Source organism: Oncorhynchus mykiss, chromosome 22, assembly GCF_057628025.1.
Source record: "Oncorhynchus mykiss isolate SJ-2025 chromosome 22, ASM5762802v1, whole genome shotgun sequence".
Lineage (NCBI taxonomy): Eukaryota > Metazoa > Chordata > Actinopteri > Salmoniformes > Salmonidae > Oncorhynchus > Oncorhynchus mykiss.
In genome coordinates, this window is record NC_143043.1 from 45095649 (window position 1) to 45115451 (window position 19803).

At 41.7% G+C, this 19803-nt stretch overlaps 1 protein-coding gene across 8 annotated transcripts in view; it reads right to left on the reverse strand.

Moving 5' to 3' along the window:
• Positions 1–19177, reverse strand: part of LOC110502147 (tyrosine-protein phosphatase non-receptor type 4) — a 109401-nt gene extending 90224 nt beyond the window's left edge. For 3 of the 8 annotated variants that reach the window (XM_090216154.1, XM_090216152.1, XM_036959299.2), the window contains exon 1: positions 18566–19042. The gene's annotated coding sequence lies outside the window, so the exon portion shown is untranslated. Of the gene's footprint in view, positions 1–18565 lie in introns of all 8 variants that reach the window. The other 5 variants (XM_036959301.2, XM_036959298.2, XM_036959300.2 and 2 more) reach the window with 4 other exon arrangements.
• Between the last annotated feature and the right edge of the window lie 626 nt (positions 19178–19803).

The following is a 19803-nucleotide window of genomic DNA, read 5'->3' on the forward strand; positions in this document are numbered from 1 at the left end:
CTTACTCCATGTGTAACTTTGTGTTGTCTGTTCACACTGCTATGCTTTATCTTGGCCAGGTCGCAGTTGCAAATGAGAACTTGTTCTCAACTAGCCTACCTGGTTAAATAAAGGTGAAATAAATTAAAAAAAAAATTAAAAAACAGTCCCCGGTTCGAATCCAGGCTGTATCACATCTGGCCGTGATGAAAACATAAATCAAAACCTATTTCTTTCACTTACTTGCTGTGCTGTTTTGTTGTTCATTTGCTCGGGATTTCTATGGAATGCCGTTTGGGTCTTTGCGTGTCAAAAAAGATACGTGTAAATAACTCTATTTGACCAATCAGGACTGAATATGACTGCACGTCACGTAATAATTTAACGAGTTCATATTTTTTTGGTTGTAGTTATTACACATTGATTACACTATCACTTGCATTTCATATGTCTCAACGATTCATCAATATGTATGCTATGATGCTTGTAAAGTTGTCAAGCACACCTACAGTGCTGGTCATAAAAAAAAGCTAGCAAGCTCATGGATGCAAACAATGTTCTTCCTCAAAAACATAACAAAACTACATAATTTAGGTATCATCTAAAATAAACCTAATTTATAAGACAGTTCTTAGTTGATTAATGGTGGTCAGACCCATCTATGGGAAGCTTGCCACAATAGTCGACTTTGCGGTTAGCCTTCAAAATAAAACTATAGCATAGTTCCACTATTTGTATTCATTAGCATTTTTTATTTTATCTTTATTTAACTAGGCAAGTCAGATTTTTTACCTTGTCAGCTCGGGGATTCGATCTTGCTACCTTTCGGTTACTAGTCCAATACTCTAACCACTAGGCTACCTGCCGCCCCAATGACATACTTTTATTTTTTTAAAGGCAAACTGCAAAATTCCACTATTGTGCCTAATCCTTATTGTGGCTAGCTTCACAACACATAACCAGGTCCGGTCGAGCCTCACTAGCCAGATGAAGCTAGCTGGCTTCTTATAACGTTAGCTTTGGGCAACACGGTTAAATAGCTGGCTAGCTATTTATTTTCATGAACTGAAGTTAAATTTCAATAGGTGAACAACAAGCGACAACCTAGCTAATACTTACTCACAAGGATTCTTAAATCATTGCTAAGAATAATGAAAATGACTGCAGTTTCAACTGGTCATTGTTTTCAGGCTGGATGTATTGGCGCAAGCTAGGTACCAAGCTAAACTAGCTACCCCAGAAGTTGCCGTCGAGCAAATGATGCATTATTACCAACGCAGTATTGTAAACATTGTTTGTGGCCAGTGTTTGCTTGTTTGCAGACGTTTATGTTCAGCTTTGACAGTGCTACTGTATCTTTTTTGACACGCAAAAGACCCAAATGGTGTTCAATGGTATGTTTGTCGTGAAGCTAATAGCAGTGACGCTATTAGTGTAACTCCGGTAGGGCAACATCTGAAAAATAGCGTACTTGGTAGTGTGCCCTGGTGCTCGACCAGTCGATGAAAGCCAACATCACCCACGACAGAGAACGGTTGATTGACAAGGGCAATGAAGTCCATTATATTGGTTTTAATGGATTTTGCCTTCGAGTTATCTCGCTGAAATTTTCTTACTCTTTCAAATGACTGCTCGACTTGTTGACTGCTCGATCCACACAGCAGACCTTGTGGGCTAGGTTAAGAATGCTGTGTTGCACGTGTAGCTCAACATTTTACTTGGCATCATTACATGATGTACCTACGTAATATAGGTATGTACATTGACAACGGTTTTTAACATCGGGCCAATACCGATGTTGGAAATTTTAGCTAATAATCGTCCGATTCCGATATGTTCACCAATATATTGTGCATCCCTAATTTCCATTGTTTTGGTCAATTCGATTGACCTCTTTACAGCATCTATAGGGTTGGGCTGGCCTTGTGTGTCGCACCTCCCGACGTTAAGTATTATGACGTCTGTGCCCCCAGAAGGCCTGTGTCTCATGACATGACGACTCTCGCCTCTGTCACGACATATAAACTGGTACAAATATAACCCTAGGCTACAGCCTAATAACACAGCTTATTGGTCAAATCAAAATACATTACGATTCAGTCATTAAAACCATCCTAAAGCGATGTTTAACATTTGATCAGTCATCCAGGACAATGCTGTGAGAGGGGGAACTGGTTACACAACATCATTCAAGAGGCTCGGATTGAAAACAAGAGACCCTCTCTTTCCCGTTGCACTAGACTCATGACTTTCAGAAAAAGAAACATACATTTGATTAAAGCAGCACATTCTCCAGATTTTCTTCTGCTTACGTTAGCAGGTTTAAATGTTAGGGGGCCGTGTTCTGATCACGCAGCAAATTTCTTCCCGCATCCACCTTGACCTTCCTGTGTGGCAGCTGTCGTGGAGGGGAAGCCAGGTGTGTCATGGAGGGGGCCCACTGCTGCTCCTGCGACCCACTTATGGCCAACGATAGAGCCAACTAGAGGCATCATACCTGCCCTGATGGGCAACTAACGGCCCGGGCAGATTAGTCGGCTACCTCCAGAGGGGAATCAACATGCAGGATGAGGCAGGGGGAACCAGCTAAGGAGTTCCAGGGAGATTGATAGGCTGTAAGTGAATCAGCCTCTGTTCATTAGAAGAGCTGTAGAAAATGCCCCAGAGCTGCTCAAGCTCAGGCTGCTGGAGATTGCTAATAGTCTGGGAGGAAGTTAGCCCTTGTGAATTCTTTACGACTAGTTTCCGATGCATCTCAGACTTGGACACAAAAACTTCCTCTGTGGGCTCTGTGTGACTTCCAAGTTTTAAAATGGAGAGGATCCTGGCGCAGTGTGGGTAGAGTGAATTATAGACACACACAAGTGACCCTCTGTTCTTCAGGCTGTGTTGCTAAGAACACTGTCAAGGCATGTGTCAGTCCTAACTCACAACCATAGACACTGACTTGTCTTGTTAATGGTATTGGTCAGATAAAAAAGTGTGAGAAAGTTTGGAAAAGGCTCTTGGAATTTGGACAGGAACTGATCAGCAACTGCTGTCAGTCAGTTTGATACATATCAGTCAGTTGTGACATGTGCCCATTTCTTAGAATCACACTGGAGTGGTCAGACGTGGTGGAGATTCTGGAGAAGGGAAACTCCAATTATATAAGAAAACTGACATTTGAATTGTGCCTAATCCTCTTCAGACAAGGGCTTTATCGTCACATCCAGATATGACCATTAGCTTTTAAATTTCAGAGGAACAACACTCTGCTCAGTCCTCCTGCTAATCATGCGCTGACCCATGGAGAGGGAAGAAGAGTGGAAATTAAAAATGGCGTCAGTGTGGAAACCCCTCCCTCTTTCTCGGTCTCTGAAAGAGGAAACGAGGAGTCATCTAAGAAACCACATAGAATGGAAACAGATAAAGTAGGCCTAACTGGCATGAGCCTTTTTCTGCCTCGCAACATTTAAACTCTCAAACGGAGTTCACACACACACGCACATGCGCGCGCGCACACGCACACACGCTGCTTATAGAAGGCATAAAATTCATTGCCAGTAGTGTAAATAATCACCTTGGAGAGGTTTAGTGCCTTTGACGAGGGTGTCACACTGAAAACACTGTGTGTTTAACTATCTTTGTGGGGACCAGAAGTCCTCACAAGGATAGAAAAACAAGGTGGATATTTTGCCGGTCCGCACAAGGAAAAACAAAAGTTTAGGTTTATAATTAAGGTTAGGAGTTAAGGTTAGATTTACGGTTAGTGAAAATAGGATTTTGGATGGTAATTAATTATTTGATCCTCACACAAGGACAGCAATACAAAACACTCTGTGTGTGTGTGTGTGTGTGTGTGTGTGTGTGTGTGTGTTCACATCTGGTGTGTGTGTGTGTGTTCACGTCTGGTGTGTGTGTGTGTGTTCACGTCTGGTCTGAGAATGTGACCTAATAGGCCCAGCAGCACATTTATCTGATGAGTGTTTCTACTGATGTATAATGTAGCTCCCACTAGGTTTCCCTGCCGTTGAGCTACTCTAACATTTCCCCTCTGAATGATGTACGAGATAAGATTCATCTGAACATTTTCTCAAAACAACCACTTCCTCCTCAAACACAAATTGTGACAGATTGGTTATTTTTAAGGGATATTTATACATGCAATTGTAGAACTGGAATTCTCATGAAGGAAGCTTCCACTTTTTTTTACCACTTCTCAGAAATCAGTCTGTCACATTCATCTCACACGAAATGCAGAGGCAGAGAGGGAAAAAATGTGTGGCGTAATCAATTTGTGCCGTGAGAAGCCAGTGGTGGAGGTACAGCTATGGCTGCGGGTTGAGCAGCAAGGCATTCCCATGTAAAAATCTCCATGAAGATCATAGCAGCACATCAAATTTTGTGTAAAATGATAGCTAACAGTCTATTTTTCATAAATAAATTTACCATCCTAAAAATGTGGAATAAGCAAACGTTTTTGTTTCTGGTCAAACAGTTGGAAAATGGGTCTAAGAAAACATCTACCAAAAGTCTAAAAAGATATTAGAAATACGGTTTCTTCACAAAGTATTCACACCCTTCAACTTTTTCCACATTTTGTTTAGTTTCAGCCCGAATTTAAAATGGATTAAATTGTGATTTTTTTTGGGGGGGGGGGGGGGGGGGGACTGGCCTACACACTACACCTCATCACACCAAAGTGTAATTATGTTTTTGAATTTTGTACAAATTATTTAAAAATGAAAAGCTGAAATGCCCTCGAGTCAATAAGAATTCAACCCCTTTGTTATGGAAAACCTAAATAAGTTCATGAGTACCAATGTGCTTAACAAGTCACGTAACAAGTAGCATGAACTCACTGTGTGCAATAATAGGTTTAACATGACTTCTGAATGACTACCTCATCTCTATAACTCACACATACAGATAATTGTAAGGTTCCTCAGTCGAGCAGTGATTTTCAAACACAGATTCAACCACAAACACCAGAGAGGTTTTGCAATGCCTCGCAAAGAAGGGAACCTATTAGTAGATGGGTAAAAAATAAAAAAGCAGACATTGAATATCCCTTTGAGCATGGTGAAGTTACTAACTTACACTTTGGATGGTGTATCAATACACCCAGTCACTACAAAGATACAGGTGTCCTCCCTAGCTCAGTGGCCGGAGAGGAAGGAAACCGATCCGGGATTTCACTATGAGGCCAATGGCGACTTTAAAACAGAGTTTAATGGCTGTGATGGGAGAAAACTGAGGATGAATCAACAACATTGTAGTTACTCCACAATAATAACCTAATTAACAGAGTGAAAAGAAGGAAGCTTTTACAGAATAAAAAATATTTTAAAAAAAGCATTTTTTGCAACACACTAAAGTAAAACTGCAAAAAATGTGGCAAAGAAATGAACTTTGACCTGAAGATAAAGCGTTATGTTTTAGCCAAATGCAACGCAACACTTCACTGAGTACCACGTTCCAAATTTTCAAGCATGGTGGGGCTGCATCATGTTATGGGTATGCTTGTCATCGGCAAGAACTAGGGTGTTTATCATAAAATAAATGGAATAAAGCTAAGCACAGAAAAAAAATCCTAGAGGAACACCTGATTCAGTCTGCTTTCCAAACAGATACTGGGAGATGAATTCACCTTTCAGCAGGACAATAACCTAAAGAAAAGGCCAAATATACACTGGAGTTTCTAACCGCGATGAAATGTAATATACCCGAGTGGCCTAGTTACAATGTTGACATAAAATCGGTTTAAAAATCAATGTTAAGAGTTGAAAATGGCTGTCTAACATTGCTCAACAAACAAATTGATAGCTGTAATTGCTGCTAATGGTGATTCTAACAAGTATTGACTAAGGGGGTTGAAAAGTTATGTAAATCCGATTAGTGTTTTATATACAGTACCAGTCAAAGGTTGAACACACAAGGTTGGAAAAGCATTCCATGTGAAGCTGGTTGAGAGAATGCCAAGAGTGTGCAAAGCTGTCATCAAGGCAAAGGGTGACTAATTTGAAGAATCTCAAATATATTTTTGATTTGTTTAAGACTTTTATTATTATTTTTTACATTGTAGAATAATAGTGAAGACTTCAAAACTATGAAATAACACATATGGAATCATGTAGAACCAAAAAATAAATAAATAAATTTGAGATTCTTCAAAGTAGCCACCCTTTCTTTGCCTTGATGACAGCTTTACACACTCTTGGCATTCCTTCAACCAGCTTCTTTAGGAATGATTTTCCAACAGTCTTGAAGGAGTTTCCACATTCGCTGAGCACTTGTTGGCTGCTTTTCCTTCACTCTGTGGTCCAATTTATCCCAAACCATCTCAATTGGGTTGAGGTCGGGTGATTGTGGAGGCCAGGTCATCTGATGCAGCACTCCATCACTCTCCTTCTTGGTCAAATAGCCCTTACACAGCCTGGAGGTGTGTTGGGTCATTGTCCTGTTGAAAAACAAATGATGGTCCCACTAAGCGCAAAACAGATGGGCTGGAGTATCACTGCAGAATGCTGTGGTAGCCATGCTGGTTAAGTGTGCCTTGAATTCTAAATAAATCACAGACAGTGTCACCAGCAAAGTACCCCCACACCATCACACCTCCTCCATGCCTCACGGTGGGAACCACACATGCAGAGATCATCTGTTCAAGTACTCGGTGTCTCACAAAGACACGGCGGTTGGAACCAAAAATCTAAAATTTGTACTCATCAGACCAAATGACAGATTTCCATCGGTCTAGTGCCCATTGCTCATGTTTCTTGGGCCAAGCAAGTCTACTTCTTATTTTGGTCCTTTAGAAGTGGTTTCTTTGCAGTTCGACCACGAAGGACTGATTCACTCAGTCTCCTCTGATCAGTTGATGTTGAGATGTGCCCGTTAATTGAACTCTGTGAAACATTTATTTGGGCTGCAATTTCTGAGTCTGGTAACTCTAAAGAAACTTATCCTCTGCAGTAGAGGTAACTCTGTCTTCCATTCCTGTGGCGGTCCTCATGAGAGCCAGTTTCAACAAAGCACTTGTTGAAAAAAAACATAGTTTTTGCGACTGCCCTTGTAGAAACTTTCAAAGTTCTTGAAATTTTACAGATTGACTGACCTTCATGTCTCAAAGTAATCATTTCGCTTTGCTTATTTAAGCTGTTCTTGCCATAATATGGACTTGGTCTTTCACCAAATTGCGCTATCTTCTGTATACCAACCCCTACCTTGTCACAAAACAACTGACTGGCTCAAACGCATTAAGAAAGAAAGAAATTCCACAAATGAACAAGACACACCTGTTAATAGAGATGCATTCATGAAAATAGATTTAGATGTTTAACACTTTTGGTTACTACATGAATCCATATGTGATATTTCATAGTTTTGATGTCTTCACTATTATTCTACAATGTAGAATAGAGTAAAAATAAAATAAAAACCCTGGAATGAGTAGGTGTGTCCAAACTTGACTGGTTCTGTATATATTTTCAGTAGAAATTATATTTTAAAAAAAATATATATAAAAAATAATAATTTAAAAGTCCTTGAGCATAGAGTTGTATGGTTTGCTTAACTTTAAAACCAATGGTCTTTGGCAGTGACATTATGTTAAAGTGCAATTGACCAGCAGTAAACAAGAGATTGTCTTGAGCATGAGAGCACGTGAAACGTTTTCCCACCGGGCTCCCAAGCGGTGCAGCGGTCTAAGGCACTGCATCTCAGTGCAAGAGGCAGAATGATATAATCTAGTCCCAATGTAACACCTGCTCCCTACTAGGTGTAGAATCTAGTCCCAATGTAACACCTGCTCCCTACTAGGTGTAGAATCTAGTCCCAATGTAACACCTGCTCCCTACTAGGTGTAGAATCTAGTCCCAATTTAACACCTGCTCCCTACTAGGTGTAGAATCTACACCCAGGCGTAGCTCATAGAGGGGCCCCAGAGGATGACCCCTTGAATCCAATGATGACAACCCAATGGAAAGGCTTTTAGGCTACTCACGTTTTCTTGTCAAGTATGACTGGGGATTTTTGTGAAAACCATTTTGCAAAATCATCTGTCAAGGACCAGAAGTCAAGGCTAGCTGTGTCGTTACATGCTGGGGACTGTTAAACTGAACTGCAGGGTACTGCAGCGGGAACGAGTCAGACTTGGCCCAGTGCTGAAATCACAGTCAGTAACCACAAGAATGTAACAGCTTCTGTTATTATCCCTAGAGAAGAAAATAACATGCTCTTCCCACTCCCTCACTATTACAGAATACATGAAATCTAAAAAAACAGACAGGTCTGTAGATGCGGACAGGAACAGTCCTATGAACTCTGAAAGAATAAAAGGAACCATTATAGCTTCTTCAATCAACAACCTTGAAAGCAGATCGAGCATGAGAGTGTACTATTCCATGAAGTGGGGCAGCTACCAAAGTTTATAAGCAAAGCTCGCAAGCACAAATACCCTACACACATTCTGTACAGAGAGACCCCGGTTAGTGTTATTACAGGACCATAAATGCTTGCTCTCTTTTCCTCTCGTTTGGCTGTGAGCTAAGGGCGGGTTAGCCAAAGTTAAGGCAAGCCAAACATGCATATTAACAGAGCAGAGTGCAGAAAGCATGTCTGTTTTCGGTATGGGAGGTGGTGCAGGGTTGTCTAGAAGGGTACAGCTTTTGTCAAAATTGACTTTTTGTTGTAGGTTTTTGAATTACTTACACAACAGAGCTAAAAATGCAAAAAAAAACTACTTTTTACATCAAATGCTGTATCCCATCTAGACAGGACTGTGGTGCGAAGGGTGTTTCTCAAGCTTCCTCACGTGAACACATTCCCTGGAACACCATGTCGATAGGAACTTGAAACTAGGTTCCCCACTCTCTGACACACGCACGCACACCTGACATTTTCACAGCCCCAGGCTACATTTGGCACCGTCACCATAAATACATAGACTGAGGGAAGTTATGGAGAGAAGAAAATCATTTCCAACAACTCTGCCTCTAGAACAGGTTGAACATGAATTCAGGGTTCCAATGGAAGGGGGAAAGAAAACAAGTGGAATTGAAGGAGAAAGCACTTAACGCACTAGTCTTATTTTTGGATTACAGCGTATCCTTATTTAATTTGGACGTAGATTTTTGTTTCCTCTATGGGCGTCCAACTCAAATAGACAGCGGATAAAAACTAAAAACAGTCCCTAAGTCGCTTACATTCCGTAATGACTATGTTTGTCAACTGTCTCACAGCATGTTCGGTAGAGACCCATGAATGGTGTAGTATTTCAGTACAATCTTAACAGTGGCTGTCTAGAGTGGCATCAGTCCGAGGACTGGAACTCTTGTGGCATTTGAAGCTGTGCATCGATATGGTTAAGAGCTTGTCTTTAGTGGCTTAGGTTACACAAGCAGCACTGATTGAGAAACAGGAGATAGATACTCTGTTCTGAAGTCTCTCCATAACACCTCAGGGCCACCCTTACCCGATAAAGCGAAGGTAAGTGAACTTAATGACAATCGCCCGTAACACTCACTTATGAAGTCATTATGAAGTGCTTTGAGAGGCTAATTCAGGATCATATTACCTCCACCAAACCCGACACCCAAGACCCACTTCAATTCGCATACCAACCAATAGAGACACGGAGGATGATATTGCCATCACACTACACACTCCCACAAGGGTGCGTGCTCAGCCCCCTCCTGTACTCCCTGTCCACCCATTACTGCGTGGCAACGCACACCTCCAACTCAATCAAGTTTGCAGACAACACAACAGTGGTTGGCCTGATTGCCAACAACAAGACAGTCTGAAGGGAGGAGGTGAGGGCCCTAGCAGAGTGGGGCCAGGAAAATAACCTCTCAACATCAAGAGAAAACGAAGGAGCTGATAGTGGACATGTCCTGCGTTGCATATAATCGATGCGGTGCCTGTTAATTTATCATTGAATCACAGCCTACTTGAGTTAACAAGCGCATTCGCAAAAAAAAGCACTGTCGTTGCACCAATGTACCTAACCATAAACATCAACGCCTTTCTTAAAATCAATACACAAGCATATATTTTTAAACCTGCATATTTAGTTAATATTGCCTGCTAACATTAATTTATTTTAACTAGGAAAATTGTGTCACTTCTCTTACGTTCTGTGCAAGCAGAGTCAGGGTAGACTTTTCCTACTGGGTTGGGGAGGAAGGAGGGGGCAAGTCACAACAAGCACAGCAGTAGATATGAGCAAAACGTAGGGCAAGAGCAACATGCCAGAGATGTCAGAGGTTGGATGGCTGCGCTATAGAAGATGAGGCCTGTGGGTGTTTTAAGGGAAATGCAGTCACAGGTTTGCCATTAGAAGAGTAGAGAGCATTGCCTAGATTCTTTAGGCATCAAAGTGAAGGAAGGACCATGATCTGACCTTCGGTTTGTAAACACTGGTAAACCTGCTCTGGTACAAACAGCGATAAGGGTTCATTCACCTAGCTGAAACAAAGGGCCCTTACACCACAACCTTTAGAATCAGCCAAATCCAATCTGAACCTTGAAGTCTTTAACAAGGTTTGCAATTGTAAAGTTCCCTTCCTAACATATTCAGAACCATTGTTGTTTCTGCACAAAACTCCATGGACAGTTCCTTGTGTGAATTCTGTCCTTTATTTTGACAAAGTCCTGCTGTTATTAGGACATCAGAAATGTAACATCAAAGTATTCACACCCCTTGACTTATTCCACATTTTGATGTGCTACATGATGACCAAACCGTCTCCGAGCATGTATCCGGTTGCACATACTGAGTTTGTCTATCTCCACCAGACGCGGTCAGGACACGCAGGTTATTATCAAAAACCCCGAACCAACTATGATAATTCATTTGAGGACAGGTCAAAACACATATGAAACATTCTTGGACATTTAGATATCTAGCTTGCTGTTGCTAGCTAATTTGTCCTGGGATATAAACATTGGGTTGTTATTTTACCTGAAATGAACAATGTTCTTTATTTGCTGGACTTTTGTAGATTTTTGAGTCACACAAAATCGTGTGTTCTCTACTGTGACAATTAATCCACAGATAAAATGGGAAACCTAGTTAGGTTCTAGTAATCTCTCCTCAATCAGTCTTCTACAGTGGATGGCAACCAACTTTAAGGTACAATACAGCCACCAACTAGACTGATGTGTGGACCTATTTCATCTTTCAATCACCCACATGGGTATATGCTCTTAAAAACCAATGAGGAGATGGGACTTGTAGCACGTTGTATAAATTCTATTTTAGCGTCTGGCTACACAGATGCTTGTTGACGCACACAAGCATTTCAGATGAAATTATTGAATAACATGTATGTGTACATTTATTTTGCAATGCTCGTGCAAACAATGCAGGAGGTGTGGTCAGCATGTTACAAAGTGGGATCAAAATGATTTTTTAAAAATTTTGTATTTTGTACATAAATAAGCCGCACATGTCTATAAGCCGCAGGTGCCTACCGGTACATTGAAACAAATAAACTTTACACAGCCTTTAAATGAAACACGGCCTGTAACAAAAAAAATAGCAGTAAACAGTAGCCTACCAAGAAAGTCATTGGTCACCATCTTCCTCCTCCTGTGCTCTGAAACCACTGAAGTCATCTCCTTCGGTGTCGGAGTTGAATAGCCTCAGAATTGCTTCATCCGATGTTGGATCGCTGCCCTCTTCAACACGCAGCAGTCCAGCCTTTCGAAACCCGTTGATGATAGTGGATTTTTTGACAATGCTCCACGCTGTCAGCAGCTCTATTTCCTTTTCCAACAGCCAGATCGATCGTCTTCAACTTGAAAGCTGCATCATATGCATTTCTCCGTGTCTTTGCCATGATGAGGGTGACAAAATGACTATCGTAATCAGAATGATGGGAAGTTTGAGCGCGCTCGATTTACGTCACATTATGTGACAGTGCTCAGTTTTTTGCCGGCATGAATCTTGTGAAAGCGGGAAAAATCCATGAATTAGCCGCGTCATTGTATAAACCGCGAGGTTCACAGCGTGGGAAAAAAGTAGCGGCTTATAGTCCGGAAATTACGGCACACAAAACACTAATGTAAAAGTAGAAGAAAAATTCTAACATTTGTCAAATATTTATGAAAAATAAAACACAATATAAAACACAATAAATCAAGGTATATGGTTGTCTAGCAATGATCACCAACAAATTTGAGCACTTGAAGAATAATGTGCAAATACTGTACAATCCAGGTGTGGAAATCTCTGAGACTCACCCGGAAAGACTCCCAGCTGTAATCACTACCAATGGTGCTTCTAGTATTGACTCAAGGTATATGATTGTGCAGCATTGCACATTATTCTTGTTGGTGATCATTGCTAGACAACCATCATGTTGGCCTAACCCAGCCCACAACGTCTGCTGTGTGGTCTATTTTGAAGTTTCAAAGGAAGATAACAAAAAGGCCATATGCAACATTTGTGAAAGTGAAAACTCTCAATACCACAAACCTAATTATTCATTTGAAAGTGCATCACCTCCAGATGTTCAGAGACTACTTAGAACAAAAAGCAGAAATAAACTACACGCAAACTTCCAACAACTAAACAAGTTCAAGTCAAGCAGTCATTTGAAAGAGTAAGACCCTTTCAGCGAGACAACTCAAAGGCGAAATACATTAACAGGTCGAGCACCTCAAGCCCCGGTACATACTACCAAGTAGGCGCTACTTGTCAGAGGTTGCCCTACCGGAGTTACACAGTATTGTTGAAACACACATCCATGAGCTACTTGCTATGGGCGTCACTGCTATTAGCTTCACAGCTGACATTTGGACCAGCGATGTCAGCCCAGTGAGCATGGTGAGTCTGACAGCACAGTGGGTCGACGAGGATTTGTACTGAGGAAAGCAGTATTGCTCAAGAATGTGCTGGTTCTCATACCGCTGCTGCCATTTCAAATGGCATATGAGAACATGTTTGAAACATGAACACGCTCCTGGCCCCATTCGAAGAACTGACACGAGAAATAAGCTCATCAACTGTGTCTGCAGCAGACGTGATACCCTCTGTCATGGCATTGAAACACCTGCTCCGTAAAACTGCCCACACAGACAGTGGGGTTAAAACTTGGAAAAGTACTAGAGGCTGTGAACAAGCAATTCAGTGGCATTCTCTCTGAGCCTCTTTACTGTGTTGCCACCATGCTAGATGCTAGGTACAAGGACCGCTACTTCGATGCAGACAAGAAACAGGGTTTAGGAAGAGAGGCTACAGACAGAACTGAAACTTCACTGCTTGACATGTATGATGAAATCCTGGTTGAGAATGAAACGACTGAACAAATGAACAATGAAACAGCACAGCAAGTAAGTGAAAGAAATATGTTTTGACTATGTTTTACTGGCAATGGGGACATACGTAAATGCCAACAAAATAACGTTTTGGTCAGAGCGAGAGTGAGTGAGTGAGTAACCTGTATTTAATTAGGCAAATCAGTTAAGAACAAATTGACGGCATACCCCGGCCAAACCCGGACCAATTGTGCGCCGCCCTATGGGACTCCAAATCACTGCTGGATGTGATACAGCCTGGAACCAGGGACTGTAGTGATGGCTCTTGCACTGAGATGCAGTGCCTTAGACCACTGTGTCCATGTTTGTGTGTGTAACTATTTAACAGTACTGGAATGCTTAAAAGGCTACTAAAATGTAAAATATCACTATCATTTTTTTTGGCAAAGAAAATATTGGATATCAGTATCGGCCAAAAATGTAATATCGGTACATCCCTAGCTGTAACAAAATGTGGAAAAAAGTGAAGGGGTCTGAATACCTTCCGAATGCACTGTAAGCTACATCTCAAATGGCACCCTATTCCCTATGTAATGCACTACTTTTGACCATGGCCCATAGGATGTCATTTGAGAGGCCGCCAAAGCCCGCTATCCAACTCAATGTTGATATACTGCACAAAGGTTTCAGAAAGAGGCACCACCCTCTAGAAATCAAGTCTAAGCTGAACCATGTTCTGTGGGCTCTTTTCATGTGGAATATCATGGCTACACTTCATCTTTGCTTTCTGATGCACTATAACAGAAAATGGAAGAAAGCTCACTATTTATGTTTTCATACGCATGGATGGTGACATGCCCTCTTCTTCCCCGTTGTTAGTCCATTAATAGGCCCTAACCCTCCCTATACAGTAATCACCACAGATCATGCTAATCCTTTAATGTTCGTACCTGTTATTTTCTAAGCCACAGCAAACTCAGCCATGACCCAGAGCACTGCTATGCTACGGCAGGCAGCCCCCAGGGGCCCGTAATCTCTTAATCTGACCTGGAAGATGTGAGGATGTTTGAGTCACACTGTCCATAGTGCCCAATATGAACCCTCACAGCTGGAGCAGATCACCTTCCTATGGTCTAGCACAGTGGGCAGTGTACTGGGCAACAGGCATCGCCAACATGCTCAGTAGAACCACTGGATGGGGGTTGACTAAAACTGTCTATTCACTATGAAATAGTGCACTACCGTCTCCAACAAGCACACGCAGATTCTAACTCACTGTATCCAATCTAGGCAAACAGAACAGTCTATCTTTCAGGGCTGGACTTTAACATACAGGGTGTTCCAGATTGGGACTTCCCACAGCTGGCAATAGCAATCACACACACGTGGCTTTTTATAGGTGATTTCATCTCATTCTCTCAATTCCCTACTGGTGGTGTATCAGTCATGAGCCAATCCTCTCTTGTCCCAGTGGTGCACCCTAAATAATCATTGGCTGGGAATAGAAGTGCAAATCCATGGGAACGGAATTACACTGAGACTCAAGATTTTTCACTTTACAATGTACCTTTCCACTAAACATTTGACAAAAACACATTTACAGGAAGAATGTTGCAGCTCAAGTTTGGTAACAGTGAGATAACAGTGAGATTAAAACAGTGAGATTAAACCACAGAGATCCTATTACAATCCAAATTCTATGGATTTTACCATAATTCTGTTACCAAACTTGATTTATTGTGTAAATTATTTAAAGTAGTCATTGTGTTGTATGGTTTGTTAAACTTTAAAAATTAATGTTTTGTTCGGCATACATCTTAAAGTGAAAAATAGGAGTCTAGGAGTAATTCCATTTGCGTGGAATTACCCCTCTGTAAATCAAGTCTAAAGCTAACCATGTTCTGTGGTAATTCCTTTACTGTGGAATTGCTCTGAACTAAATGCTGCATCTCCAACACTATAATCACAAATGTTCAACCTGGGAGTAGGTGCATTGAGCAGGTTAAATTCAGTTGACAGCAGGTGGTCAGAAGCTCCTGTCTCTCCTTACCACACTTTTCAACAACTTAAATATGTACAACAGGTGAGTAACCAATAACATCATTAACATGCAGCAAAAATGCTATTTCATCTGATTGGTTATGCATCTGTCCAGCGCAAAAGAGACAACAGGCCTGTGAACTAACAATAGGTTCTGAATGAAAGGACTGGTTGAACCTTTCCACCCTACCACGCCAGTGTTTTAGAGCATAAAGCTGTTACACTGTGCTCCAATTAGGACCTTTGATTAATGTGAAGCCTACCATCATCTGCCCTGGAGATTGTTAATTGTAAATGTCTGAGAGGTTTGTTGTGGTTGTTGGTAAAAGGGTATTTCTATTCTGGTCCCTCTTCCAAGAATTAAGAAGCTGATTTGGGGAAATGGGAAGGATAAAGAGTTAAAGCCAGTTGTGGATTAAACTTGGTTATATCAGGAAGTAATGTTTCGTTTCAAGGCACAGTGTAGTCCAGTACAAACAGGAGTGTGTAGAACCAGCTGTCACTCATCCCTCTGTGTACTGTCGCTTAGCTGATGAATACCCTTCATTTAGCTGGCAATACAGCGATCATCACAGAGTTAGGAAATGAAAAGATTAGCCAAAACACATTTGATTCTGAGATGTGAGGCTGTGAGAGATGGGAGTGTAAACACAGCTGTGTTTTGCCTTTTAGAGATTTGCTGAAACGGGTGTGATATCCGGCCGGCCGACCCGACGGGCCCTTCGTTATGGATTGCCACACAGGCTGTCTCTGCAAAGGGTGCTGACAGGGTGTGCTGCACACATGACAACACTGCTGTAACACCCAGGGCAAGCATGTGGCTTTCATTGCAGGGCTAACTAAACAGAAAGTGTCAGAGCTAAGAGCTGTCTCCTGTTAGCATGCCTCGTGTCTCAAACAGAGGTGGTCCTGAGCCAAGTCAACACAGGTGTCAGTCTTGGAGCTGCTGCCTTCTCAGAGTAGTTTACCTGGGTTGAAATGTATTGACTGATTGGTGTAGGTAGGGATTATCCAAGAGGACATGGCTTACGATCACAGGTTTATCTCATCCCCAACCTATAGCTGTATTTTCACTTATGATAAACTGAAACAAGGATGACAATGGCATTCCCATTGCAGTCGTCAAATAAACACAAAAACCATTGTATGAGCATAACAGGGCTACAAATTCTGCCTCTTTAGCTTTGTTACTGTCGTCCCAGCAGTAATGTTAGCCTACTTCATTGTAGATTAGCTAGCTGTGTCCCATCAATCTCCCTGTGGATTCGCCAATGCTCATGTTAGCAGGTGTAGTCTATCCCAATTATCCCCGCACCTGGGACCCTCTCCCCCCTCCTCTCCCTCTACCCCCAGTCCCAATACCCCACCCACACTCCACTTCAAATCCAAGGATGCCCAGTTCCGGTACACAACCTATTAAGCCATGGCTCTCGCCACTGGCCATTTTTCGATTACCAGCTGGGTCCCCATAAAAAAGGTTTTATTCTAGTGTACACAGAGGCATCTCTGCTGACACACAGTCACAGTCTCTTATGGCTTCTTTACACAACACTACTTTGATGACACAAACTAGGTCCAGGATACATCTCTTTAAGAGATGTATCCCACACAACATATCTGCCACATACACCTCTCTGAGTGGTACAGTTTAACGACAACAGCTCACCACACCACATGTCCATGCAAGAATGACCTTAATGCCAATAGACAAACACCATTTTTGCTCTGTTAGCCCAATTTAATGAAAGGCTTTTAAAATATCCACACAATTGGGAATCATTGCATGTATCAAGTGTGCACCACTGTGTGCAATATGGATTAGCTTCCTGTATAGTTGGAATGTCTTTGTCTATATAATATGTTTTTTTTAAAGGTATGATAATAGCTCCACATGCAGCAGGAATGTGGCATTGGCCACACCACATCCAAGGCTAGCATAAAAAACGTTGTAAATCTGATGTTGAACAGAGATAGAACTCACTAGACACATTTGAGTAATGTAAATCCACCCTTTGGCATGAATCTGATTTCTCTCTGAATCCTGGACGTGATCTCCTTAGGATTTTGTGAAGCAAAGTAGCAATCTATGGGGGCTTAGATTAATGAAACGAGGACAGGAAAAATACAGAGGTCCTCTTTGGACTATAAAGCAGCCCGTCATTCAGCGTGTAAGGGAGGAATAGGTTCGATTGAATGAGATTCGGGGACCTGAGAAAGCCAACATTTTTGCGACAAGTGAGAGGTCCGGTCTTGTAATGTAGACTATCATTCATTCAGGCTGAACTCGGACATTCAATTTGCTTTCACGTAGTGACATGTTCGAGCTCGCAGGCTGAAATCAGTCCAGGTAAATTACACTCTCGATGGGCTTCCACAAACATCAATGTGTCATGTCTGACGATTAAGTAATTGTAAACGCTGACCACATTAGCTAGCTACATAATTGAATGATGTCCAAATTCAGAAATGACAGATTAACCATCGATTTACTAATTTGAAACAGCCCTCAGTAATGTCAGAAGGAAGGAAACCCTTGACGAATGCTTGTAACGTTAGTTCTCCCTAATGTTATTTCAAAATGACCAACAAGAAAGTGACAGGACTGATACAGCTGTCAGTACAAGGCAACTGCAACCTGGTTGAACAGTTGTGAGTGATCACATACTGTTCTGTCTTTGGTGATAGTGGGCCATGCGGATACAGTAACTGGATGCAAATTATGACAATGTAGCCTCTGTTGTAGGCTATTTCAGAATGGGTTAATTAAGGTAGCTTTATAACTAATTTAGCTAGCTGCGTAATTAAAATTATAAATATCTAGTCAACTGCCTAACTAGCTACAGTAGGTAGTTCCAACATGATCCAGAATTGGATTAGCTAAACACGGTTAGCTAGCTATTCTCCTTCCATAATCTGTCAAATTTGAGCTGGCTAAATCTAACATTAGCTGAAGTCATGTGAATACCGTTAACGTTACAGTGACAGTAGTGAACAGTTTATTTTCATTTCCAATAAAATAAAATAAAAAAGCATAGCCTACATTGGACATGAGTATAGGACAGTTCAAAAGTGCAACTAGATAAGTTAGCAAAACATTTAGCTATATCTTGGTTGGGTTTATGGACAGCAAAAATGACCTAGTAATTTAGCTAGCTAACGTTAGCTAGTCAGTTCATACCCATCTAACGTTAACTTACTGTACAGTAACTAACAAGCTGCATTACTTTTCAGTACAATGTGGTTCTAACGAGTAACGCTATCGCTTAGCTAGGTACTGTAGCCAGTCTGTCAAATATCTTACCGTCATAAACAGTTCCAGAGGCGTCCAGTTTTTAAGGAATATGGTTTTCTTACAACGGGAAATGAGTTTAGGGTGAGGGACTGAAAATCCAAGTTCAGTTCACCCGCTGGGAACTCCGACAAAACCTCATTTTTATCACTCCGATCCTTCAGCTTCATACATTCAACTGTCTGCGGGCCCTTTACTAGTTTGAATCCGCGATTTGCTCGGCGACGAATAATCCACAGACAAGATACAGCAACCATTGGCTACAGCGAACCAGCAGGCATCTCAGACCGAGTGAATGATATTTACAATTCCTTTGATTTGTAAATGAGAGGGTATGAGCGACATAAATGTTTGGGGGGGGAGTGTATTCCGGATTTCCGAATAGCGTCTCTGACTTTCTCAGCGGAGTCCGTTGTCAATGCACGCTGAATGCAGCAGAGGCAACAGCATAGCAACGTACCGGCGCCATCTTCGTAGCGCCACCAGTGCACCGGGGTGGAGTCACAGGACAGGGAGGCGCGGTTTTAATTGGTTAAACCGCGAGTGAGCATTCCTGTCATTTTCCCACTACTTTTCATGCCATGGTATTGGTATTTTGCCGGTTTTATAGATTTACCGAATGTATTGTGAGAACTGTGGCATCACCTTAGAACATTGTGCAGCCAAGGTCACTGAAATCTAAATGCAACAGTGTGGAGTAGAATACCGGTAGTCAGTGGCGAGGAAGCGACACCATTGCCTCAGTTAATTTTAGCCACAGGATATGCAATATTCCATTGTTGGTCGGAATTAGCCTAAATTAGTTTGTTATTGCCCTAAATTCAGGAAATATCTAGGCCTGTGACTGTGAAGGAACTGTATTAACAATACACCACTGTGGCCAGACAATGCCACTGTAGAGTAAAATGTAAATTTGGGCTGTGGCGACATCATGTGGTGCAAACAAGAACAGTACTACCCCCTTAATTCCATATCACTGCGACCAATGATGGGGCAAGTATGGGTATCTACATACTTGGTGTCTGAAAATGGGCTTTGCAAAATAACTGGATGGGTCAACAGTGATGGGTGCAGTAGAATCAATGGTTGGGTCAACAGTGATGGGTGCAGTAGAATCAATGGTTGGATCAACAGCGGTAAGCAGGTGCACTGCGGGTCAGCTTAAATCAAATATTTAATGTTAACTTAATGTTAATATAGCAAGTTAAGTGAACTAATGTAGCGTAGCAGTTTAGGATAATTATTGTGGC